The sequence below is a fragment of the Nipponia nippon genome, unplaced genomic scaffold (assembly GCF_047370975.1).
Source record: "Nipponia nippon isolate SJK-2023a ecotype South Korea unplaced genomic scaffold, ASM4737097v1 scaffold_2, whole genome shotgun sequence".
NCBI classification, from domain to species: domain Eukaryota; kingdom Metazoa; phylum Chordata; class Aves; order Pelecaniformes; family Threskiornithidae; genus Nipponia; species Nipponia nippon.
The window spans coordinates 67,108,011-67,117,792 of NW_028262336.1; the positions used below are offsets into that span (position 1 = coordinate 67,108,011).

General features: G+C 41.9%; 1 long non-coding RNA gene across 1 annotated transcript; it reads right to left on the reverse strand.

Annotated features, from left to right (window-relative positions):
* Positions 1-478: 478 nt before the first annotated feature.
* On the reverse strand, positions 479-9,737 carry LOC148055826 (uncharacterized). The gene is made up of 3 exons (XR_015704899.1): positions 7,946-9,737; positions 4,563-7,072; positions 479-3,881 (listed from the first exon to the last, which is right to left on the reverse strand). It is a non-coding gene; the product is annotated as an uncharacterized LOC148055826 (long non-coding RNA).
* Between the last annotated feature and the right edge of the window lie 45 nt (positions 9,738-9,782).

Sequence of the window (9,782 nt, forward strand, 5' to 3'; positions counted from 1 at the left end):
GCTTGCTTCACATGGTAGACACATGAAGGACGTAAACGTGGCATCAGCTGCTCCTGGGAAGCCCAAGAGCTTCATCTGTTCAGAGGCTCTCCGCCAGGCTTGCCAACGTGAGCGTAGTCTTGCCTATGGGGCTGTGGACGGGAGCTGTAGGACTCAGGGCTGTTTGATGAGGGTGGCTAGATATGCCTGTAGTAAACACTATTAATTAAAAAGATGTGGCATGACAACCCTGGCACTTTATAGTATACACGGAACATATAGGGGAGGCTAGAAACAAATTTTATAGCTCCAGCACTAAAATCTATAGCGTACTCGTTTACAAGAGAAAGGGCACTTTCCTCATGTATTTCTTTTTTATCTTACCCTCTACTAAACATAAAAGGTAAAACAAACAAACAAAAAAAGCCCAACCAGGCCTGCAATGACATTATCAGAGCTTATTTCTATCTCTTTCTTTGCAGAGTTCACCTACAAGGTTACAAATCTTTTTGGTATATTGCACAAGGTTTACAGGAATTTATAAATGGATTTTCACAGTAGAACATAAGATGAGTACGGAGCATTTCTGAAAATAATGTATGTTCATACAGTTCAACATAAGATGTGTGAACACACGGATACTTAACAGCAGATACTAAGAATAGATACCATTGGCTAACACAGGAGGATATACGCATAGATAACTGACTTGCACTTCATGACAAAGTCCTTGGTCCCTCGCTGCTCATTGCACATTCCCTTCACAAGGTATTCCTGGTACACATCTGCCTTAAAAGCACCATCAGCTTTGTCTGTGCCACTGTTTCTACACAGTCATGTCCTTTCTTGCTGTTGTTAGGTTTCTGTTTGCAACTACAGGCTGTTACTTCCATCTGCTGTGGGCAAAAATCTGCCTCTGAAAGACTCTCACTGTCCCTTGGCAGCGTGCCGCTGAGACGCTTCTCCACAAAACCAGTAGCTGTCAGTGCTGGATTTTAGGGACTGCAGGATCACCTTCAGTACATAACAGCACACCTTTACATTAGTTATTATTAGGTCCCTCCAGGAGATGAATTTTCTGGGCCTGGACTTCTGAGCCTCTTACATTCCCCAGATGGGCAAAGTGACTGATCTACAGCCCAATGTTATGCAAACACAGGGCAGCCTGGCAAGCTGCAGTGCTATGAATCTTCTCCTTCCTTTGCTCGCTTTTAAGCAAGAGAGCTTGAAGGAGAAGTGATTCCTCTCTCGTAACCCATATAGGTCACTGTGCTCTGCTGTCTCCCCAGTAAAGGATTTCCTCTCTCCTATGCCCTTTGTAATCATTATAGACAGCACGATTCTTCTGATTGTCAATCAGATTTACAACCCGGGCATCACCTTCAGATTGAAACTTGTCTTCAAGTTCCTTGCATCCAAACTATGCTTAAATCTTGCAGGTGATTTTTGCCTACTGTTCTGAGGAAGTGATCCTTCCTGTCTACTTATACACCAAAAAGCTTGTCAAATACTGCCACGGCAATATTGGAAGAAGAGCAAGAACTGCTATCTTTTGTCAGAATCCTTGTCTGTAATTCCTGTCACGCTTAGGAGCACTGCTCACTGGTCAAGACCCCATTTCACTAGGAACTGTGTGAAGTTTGTAAAATGGACAAGTGTGTAAAGACTTCGCAATCCAAGTATACGAGACAACACTCGGGTGGATACAAACAAGCGGACAGGAAAATGCAGAGAATCAAGCAGTCATTATTGATCAGCATGGGGGTGACAGTACTTCCAGCACACCTGCAGCATAAGAGTTTCAAGCTTTTTGCTGGAAAGCACAATCCATTCATTGCATAAATGTTCATGGCATTCTTCTCCCATATGCGATGGCTGCATGGGAGGAAGCACCAAAGGGATGCATCGAGAAATGCAACAGATGGCCAGCCGGTGGCTGGAATCAGCATCTTGCAGAGAATGAGGGATAAGAACACAGTGCAAACATGCCAGGAAGGCCCTTGAAAATGAAGACAGGGATATACTTGATGAGAGAGAAAAAAAGAGCAGAGAATAAATGCGGACTTCAAAGACAAACTGGTGGAGAGGAAATAAAAGAAATGAATGGAGGGCAGAAGCTGTTACACATGGTGGTAAGGGTGCAACCTTTAGCTCAGCAAGTCCCTGAGCTGCTGACTATGAGAAGAAAGAGAGGAGCCCTCTAAATTTCTAGTTTTCTGCCCATGCTCTGAGCATCTCTGGGACTCCACAGGTGATTCCAAAGAGTGTGAGATAAGGTAAATACAAAGGAGAAGTCTTGCAAGTAGGGTTAGGCATTTGGAAACTTTGCACTGAAAAGTAATGGTCTGTACATTATTTTTCCTAAACACACCTGATGACCAAAAGCAGGGTATGAGTTCAGATGCCGTGGTTTTGTTACCAGGACAGATGGAAGAATGAAGGACAACCATAGGATGTGGGTCTCAGCACCAGAAACTTATTTGTATTACAGTTATGAATTTCTTAGCTGTATTTAGCTGGCTAGAGAAAAACTATGACATCTGACTACGATACTGGTATCCAAATAAATCCAATTCATGCACAGTCCACATGAGATTATTTGCAGGATACAAAAGTGTCTCTTAAATTCGCTGAGTTTTCCCCGCAACCACTCAGCACCTTTTGCACTACAACCCGTTATCCCCAGAACATGTCTGCCTTCAGAGCCGCTCACCTCGTCTCAGCCTTTTTTTCCCCTTAATATAACAGAAAAGAAGTTTTGAACCGAACATCTCTTACAGTGAAATTCTTTTCACCTAACTCTTGTCATTTAGAAGTTAGCCTATTAATCAAAGAGTCAATCTACTGATTCAGTTCTAGATGAATAAATTGAGAGAGTAGTCCATTTAATTACTTTAAAATAAGTATGTGCTTACATTTGCAAAGATATTGTAAGTAAGTCCTTTAAGGTAGGGCTTCAGTTTTTTCTTGATCTTGATATCAAAACTGTGGTTCAGGTGTGCTTGAAGGTAAATCCTGTATTAATAGTCACTGATTGCCCACATTGGGGGACCTGTTGGAGTACATCACTGCCTCCTCCTTTCTCACGTATCTAGGTCTTCCTCGGGTGTAAAAGAGCCTCAGGGAAGGAAAAGGACCACAAAGATCTGGCTTTCCCCCTAGTATGCAGTCAGGGTGCAGTCAGGCTGGGTACCTGGACCCCGATGCTCTTTGTTCTATGACATATTATACCAAATAATCTCTCTTTATGTTTGTTATGTAAGAGTGGTGCAATTTTTTGAGCTGTCAGACATGCTATGTGAATCTGTAACTAATTCACAAAGCAGGTCACAAAACCCAGGAAGGAGAAGAGGTTAACAGGACTGTATTCAAAGGCCTTTGGCAGCCACTTCTGTTTCTTTACTGTATTTTGTATACTAATCTCTTGAAATTTTATGATGTGTTTTCATATGTGTTTTTCACATTTATTGCTTGAGATTATTTGTATGTTATTATTGAGCTCTTTATGTGTCTGTGGCTGCTCTTCTCATGATTCTTCTCATTTTTAAAATGGTCATTAATACCTTTGTTTGAGAAAAAAAGAAATAATGCATAGACATAGCAAACTTCAAAAAAGCTGCTCAGGTTTCTGAGCTCTCAGTTTTAATTCTGTCTGTCTCTTTAATGTCAGCTGCTGAACACTTAATACTGATGAGAAGACAGCTGGTTGCTCAGACATGGATGTACAACATCTGCTGGCTGCTGTATAAGCATGAGACTTGGAACAGCTTCCACTCACTGTGCACCTGACTTTTTTGAAAATGGTCCAGTTTTTGTGTTTGTGAACTGATTTGGTGCCTTTATTCATCATAGAGCATCTTCTCATTCCTTCTTTATCCATCCTTGAATGTGTGCCACGCCATCTGAAAATAAAAGATTGAATTGGAAGGATAGCACTTGGTTTTGAGCTTTCACACAGTTCTTCCAATATTTCCTTTAGTTAAAACAAAAAGAAATTACTTCTGGAGTGGCTGCAAGTCTGTGTGACTCTTTGTCTCCCTTGCCACAGGTGGCAGAAGTGAGAAAATGAAACACCCAAACGCTCACAAGCTTGGAGCTATGGACAAGGGGCTGCTAGAGAATATGCCTAGGGGTGAAGAGTCTCTGGTCCTGCGGCAGCTGAACTATGAGGTCTCATTTCTTGAAAGAGGAAACAGGTAAAGCTTGTGACTAGTAAGTGTGCCTGAGAGGTGAATTAAAACAGCAGCGTTGGAATCCACTTGCGATAAAGAAATTTAAAGAGCTTCTGGGTCCCTGATTGTAGCTGGGTGAGCATCCAGTGAGGGGAAACCTTTCCAGGGCTGTAACCCACACTCAAAATGCTTCTCGTGCTGCTGGGAGCTTTCATCAAAATACCGCAAGATGGTTTGCAAGTACTGAATATGTACATGTACAGATGGTGGCTTTCTAATTCTGTAAAATGCTTTCCTTCCAACACACAACACAGACATGTCGTTCCGTGCTGGTGTGAATGTGCTCATACAGTTTGCTAAAAACATCCTTTACGTTAAGGGGACAAATGGGGAGATGGGAACTTTACTTACCATCAATACAAAAGTGAGAGGGGGTGCATTTCATTGCCTCTTTCCACTTCACCTTAGGCGCTTTCTCAGAGCAGGACCTGCACAAACACACGTGCCTGTACTCAAGTGTGCAAACTGATTTCCAGGGTGGGGTGGGAAGGTGTTGATGTGCTCAGAGTTAAGCACAAGGCTGAGAACTTGCAGACCCGGAGATGGGAATGTTAACTTCTCCAGGGACAGGAACATGCCTTCCTGGGCAGCTGGATATATATGTCGTCAATAGCATGCCCTCATCCAAAATTCCTGTAACCGTGTTTGCTGGCACATCACTTGAATCTCTCGGTCACGCTTACTGGCTCCAGACAGTGCTTCACGAATGCATCTACACATGTTCTGGATTGAAGTTGGCTCCCTGGACTGAGGGTGAGGGGAGCTTACTGGGATAGGTACTAAGTGCTATCCAGTGTCCAGCACAGCCAGGGCTTTGGGTCTTGCCCAGAACCTGTAGGTACTATTGCTATAGAAATAATACTTTTTGCCTACTTTGTTAAGGTATGAGAGGATTTGCTGCTCTTTAAGAAAAAAAGGGAAATTATTATTTAGGATTTCAAAGATTTCTACAAGGTCTATTTTTGCTCTTCTTTGTTGGGATTCTGCATTTTTACCCCTTGCTGAACTATGTTCACTGGATCACTTCTTACTCTCTTCCCAAGCAGAATCCGTGAATTGTGCCAAGAAGTGCTGGTCTTTTTAGGTCTCTGACTCACCTGCACTGGACCAAATAGCTGTGGTGATTTAGGCTATAAGCATTTCAACAGTTGCCTGCTCCTTCCCTTTGCCAGGGAGAACAGAATTTCTTCTTTTGGCTGGGCTATGGTGGTCCATAGGTCAGGGTAGCAAACCCACTTTCATCCGCTTCTTAGCTACAATAAACTCAGAACTGGAACACTTAAAGTATGTGCTTGATTACACTGGTACTCTTCTGGGGGTGTGTGGAGGGACTAGAAATTTTTTTGGTGACTGTATTGCCTTTGTCAGGTCCCTTCTACACAAATGCCTTTTGAGGAAATATGAACACACCGATCTCCATTTTGGACTGTAGAGAGAATCAGATTTTAGCTTACATCACTGGTTGTGTGTATTTGCTTGCGTACATGTCCGAAACCTCTTGGCGGGTGCATTCCCTATGAAGGTTGAAAGGCAAGGGTAGAACTCATTTGCTTTAATTTAGGTGTCTGAAGGTAAAATATTTAGCCTCAGATCCTCATTGTAGGCTCCTTTTATAATCAATGACCAAGGAAATGTGCCATCAAAGATGGTATGTGTCATCCTAAAATGAATGCCTGTGAAAAGCTGGTCAAGAGAGAAAATTCCTCTGTTTCCTTCCATTATACTTAAAGACAACATAGGATACTAGCTCCAACTGCTGTGGATGACTTTCAGGCTCCCACAGGTTGGTGGCAATAATTCAATGTTCACTGAACTTGGACATCCCTCTTCGCAGGTAGCAAAAGGAGAACACAACTATGAAGGCAGTGACAGAAGGACTTGAGATGACAGACATTTACAGTAGCCATCAGGACTGGATGGCTCTCCTCCAGGAGTGATAAAGAATGGAACAGCTGACTTGATAATAAATATCTACAAGTGATCATCTCACATTTATTATGCCACGTTGAGATGAAACCCTAAACCTGACTCTAACTCTAGCCTTACGAATGCCAGTTAAGTTATAGATATTTTATTTTTGCATCATCCTGAAGAACACAAATATTGCTAACACTGAACTCATTCTAAAGACATTCCAAAGAAGTACCAACCAGTGATCTTAGTCTCATTACTAAGAATAATAATGAGCAAACACATTGAGAATGACAAAATACTGAGATGCTTATGATTTAGGAGCAAATTATCAGCTTTCATGAGGATAAATTCTGACTAATTTTGTGTCTTTTTTGTATCAAATTAATAAAAGAAGGGAGAAAGAAAACCAGGCAAATAATTTACTGGCTGAACTTTCACACAACAGGCTGTAAAAGAAACTTGAAAACCACAGGGTTGTAGGACTTGTTCTATCATTAATCAAAACCTGCAAGAGAAATGAAGCAAAGGATAATAATATCAGTCTGAAATGAGGTTAAATCTGAATTGTTTGAGTGACCAGTACACAGAGAAGTTTCTCGTATATTATCATCAGTCAGAGTTAAAAAGAGAATTAGCCAATTATCATAAAATGTGTGTATCATTAATTAGCAAAATGTTGCAGATCTGAAAAAAATATTTCAAGTTGGAGATTAGCACTTATTTTTCTCAAACGTCATTTCACCCAGCTATGCTGCAAAACCTTCCTACAGTATTATTTTATTCAAGTATTTCTTAGAGTGAAGAAGGATTCAGTTTCTTCATCCAAATCCCTGGAATACATCCATTTGCTAAGTTTCAGGTTCTGCATTTTTTGGTGTCCATGGAGGAGGATGGGAGTGCAGCTGGTCGCAGTTGCTCACGCTTTATACCTCTTGACATATAAGAGCCTGGAAAAAAGCCGGGAGCGTGCCATCATGACTATGTGGGCTTGAACATTTGGCCAGCGGCATACAAAATAGAAACCCTAACGCCCAACCCCAGCGCGCAAAACATAGACTCAAAATATGGCAATACTGCCACAGAGGGAGAAGAAAGCAACCCATAAGGTAACACTGTAAGAAAAAAAAATCTCACTCCCAGCTTAAAACTTCATCTGGACTTTTGCACAGGTTTGCCACCCGGTTATTTTGTAGGGGCTGGTGGTAACAGGAGCTCGGCAGAGCCGCGCAGGCGATCTTATTCACTGAACAGTTGCGCTGACCAGGTGGTCCTGTGAGGTTGGCTGGGGACACAGACGCTTCTTTTTACACTTTCTAGGAAGCGTCCGGATGCGATTGAGTGAGCCAGGAAAAAAATCTGTTCTTCGTTCCGTGGAAAGCTGAGGTAGTAAGAAAGAAATGCTTTGGGTTTTCCAGAACATGCTCCAAAAATGGTTTGGCAAAGAAGCATGTGTGACCAGAGAAACACGGGCAACACAGTATCACATTTTTGGATGGGTGGGTTGAGGGGGAGAACTCCTGCAGCGTGGAAACAACCCAGGGTTGTTTTTTGCTGCCTTCTACGCCTTGTGACACCATGAAGGTGATGGGACCCACAGGGTCTGTCACTGGTAATCCTTCCACACCCCGTGGAGGCAGTGTCATTTACCTGCCCTCCGCCTCCAAACTGGCTACTGATATTGAGTGGAGAAGGTCTCAGTGGGGGCCAGCTTGTGGTAGAAATATTTCCTTGCTTACACGGATGACAGCAATGAGTCTAACTCGGTTTGACACTTTCTTAACCTCATTTGAGTCCTGTTACAGACAGGGTCTTCGTCTTACCCGTTCTTTTTGCACACTCCTGTTCTTCAGCCCTTGGAAACACAGCGGCTTTCTGGAGGAGGATTGTTTCTGTAGCCAAGGGGGGATGGCTAACCAAGTAATCTGCTCCCGAACCACATTCAGCATCACTAACGCACCCATTAAAGCCTGTGAAAGGCATTCAAGTAAAATGTATGGAATATAATTGTCATTTGCCTGTTTCCAGTGCCTCTTAGATTGCCAAAGAAATTGTTGAAGCTTAGGGCTTTATTATCATCCTTATTGGAGGCATGAACTGAGGGATGGAACAGTGAAGGAATATGAAAAATAACAAAGAAGAAAGTTGCTCCTAAGGTTTTGGCCAGGACGGCATATTCCCAATGAGCTAATGAAGACTTTGCAACAACTGTTTTTTTTTTTTTAATGCCTTCAGCTCAAAATGCCAACCGAATGAATCAAAATTAGGAGTGTTCAGCAGAGCAAGAAAGACTGCAGAGGACTGCTACCATGAAAATTAATAGAGACGTTCTGGAACCCCGGATCAGATGCATGAACGAGTCCGTAACCTCAACTATCAAAAATTCGTTATATACGTAGCTTTGGGGGATTTAACAAGCCGTTTGAAAGATTGGAAACTATAGGAGAAATGAAAAACAAATTGAATATGTTCGTTACAGTATCATTACTTCATTTTGCTTTCAGAAACTGGCATGATTTGGCTGAACAGACATGGAACAGTTTCTTTTGATCAGTATGAATTACAATGCATTTTGCCCTGCTGCCACTTTCTGTTACTCCTTCCGTGGCTCAGATTGCACAGGGTTTGATTAATGTACATGCTTTACACGGGGTCATTTTTTTCTTTTATAGCTGCACCCATAATTATATAAAAAGACAGTATCTACCCTGGATCAGGCCTCCCTTGTCAGAGAAAACACACACACTTTTTTTCCCCTGAACTTTTGCTCTACAGCTTTAAAGGAAAATAACTTTGAAGCTCATCATTTCTGCTCTTTAATGAACATAGTATTGGTCTAGGAAGAGAGCAAACCTAGAAATGAATAATCAGCCAGAGTCTCTTACAGCCCTGACAGCCACAGGCTTGGCCTGATGGGATGCACTTTAACAGAGTCTCAGCAACTGGTAACTGAAGGCACCAACCATCTCATTGGCCCGACCAAGACCATTTGATTTAGGGATCTAATTTTAGGTCTCCAAGTAAAAACAGTTACTTCTCATGTTCTGTATTTTTGTGATTGGACTGTGTGCATGGAATTGGTAAACAAAATTTAAACCAATGGAATATTATTGTGTTAATATATATACCACTGCTAAAAGACTCAGCCTGCTTCCTGGCTGAAAAAGTTCAATTATCTCTTTTCAATATGGATAAAAGTAGATTTTTTTTTTACTTTCCCAAAAGCTCATGCAAAATTTCATTTCACCCAGACTTCAAAGTTGTTTTTATTCTCATATAGATGTAACTCTACAGGCTTCAAAATGCCCCATATAAAAGTTATTTAAGTTTCAGAAGACTTGACTAATAATTTGCATTGGTGTACCAGAGTTGTTGTTGCATTGAAACTATTCGGGTTGTATTAACATTTACGATACTGCAAATGGTGTCAGACACTGGAAGCGCTACTCCCGTGCCCAGGACTGGCAGAAGGAAGCTGCTCCACAGAGCTTTTTACTCACCGCACGCAATCACTGAAATACACTCAAGAATCCACATATTATCATTAAACTTAATTAAAAATGGGGAAAAAAAACACCAAACCACCTAAAACTCTCAGCACCACAGTCTGCATCAAAGGAAATGCTCAGCTTGTTTTTCCCCCCCCCCCCCCCCCCCCCC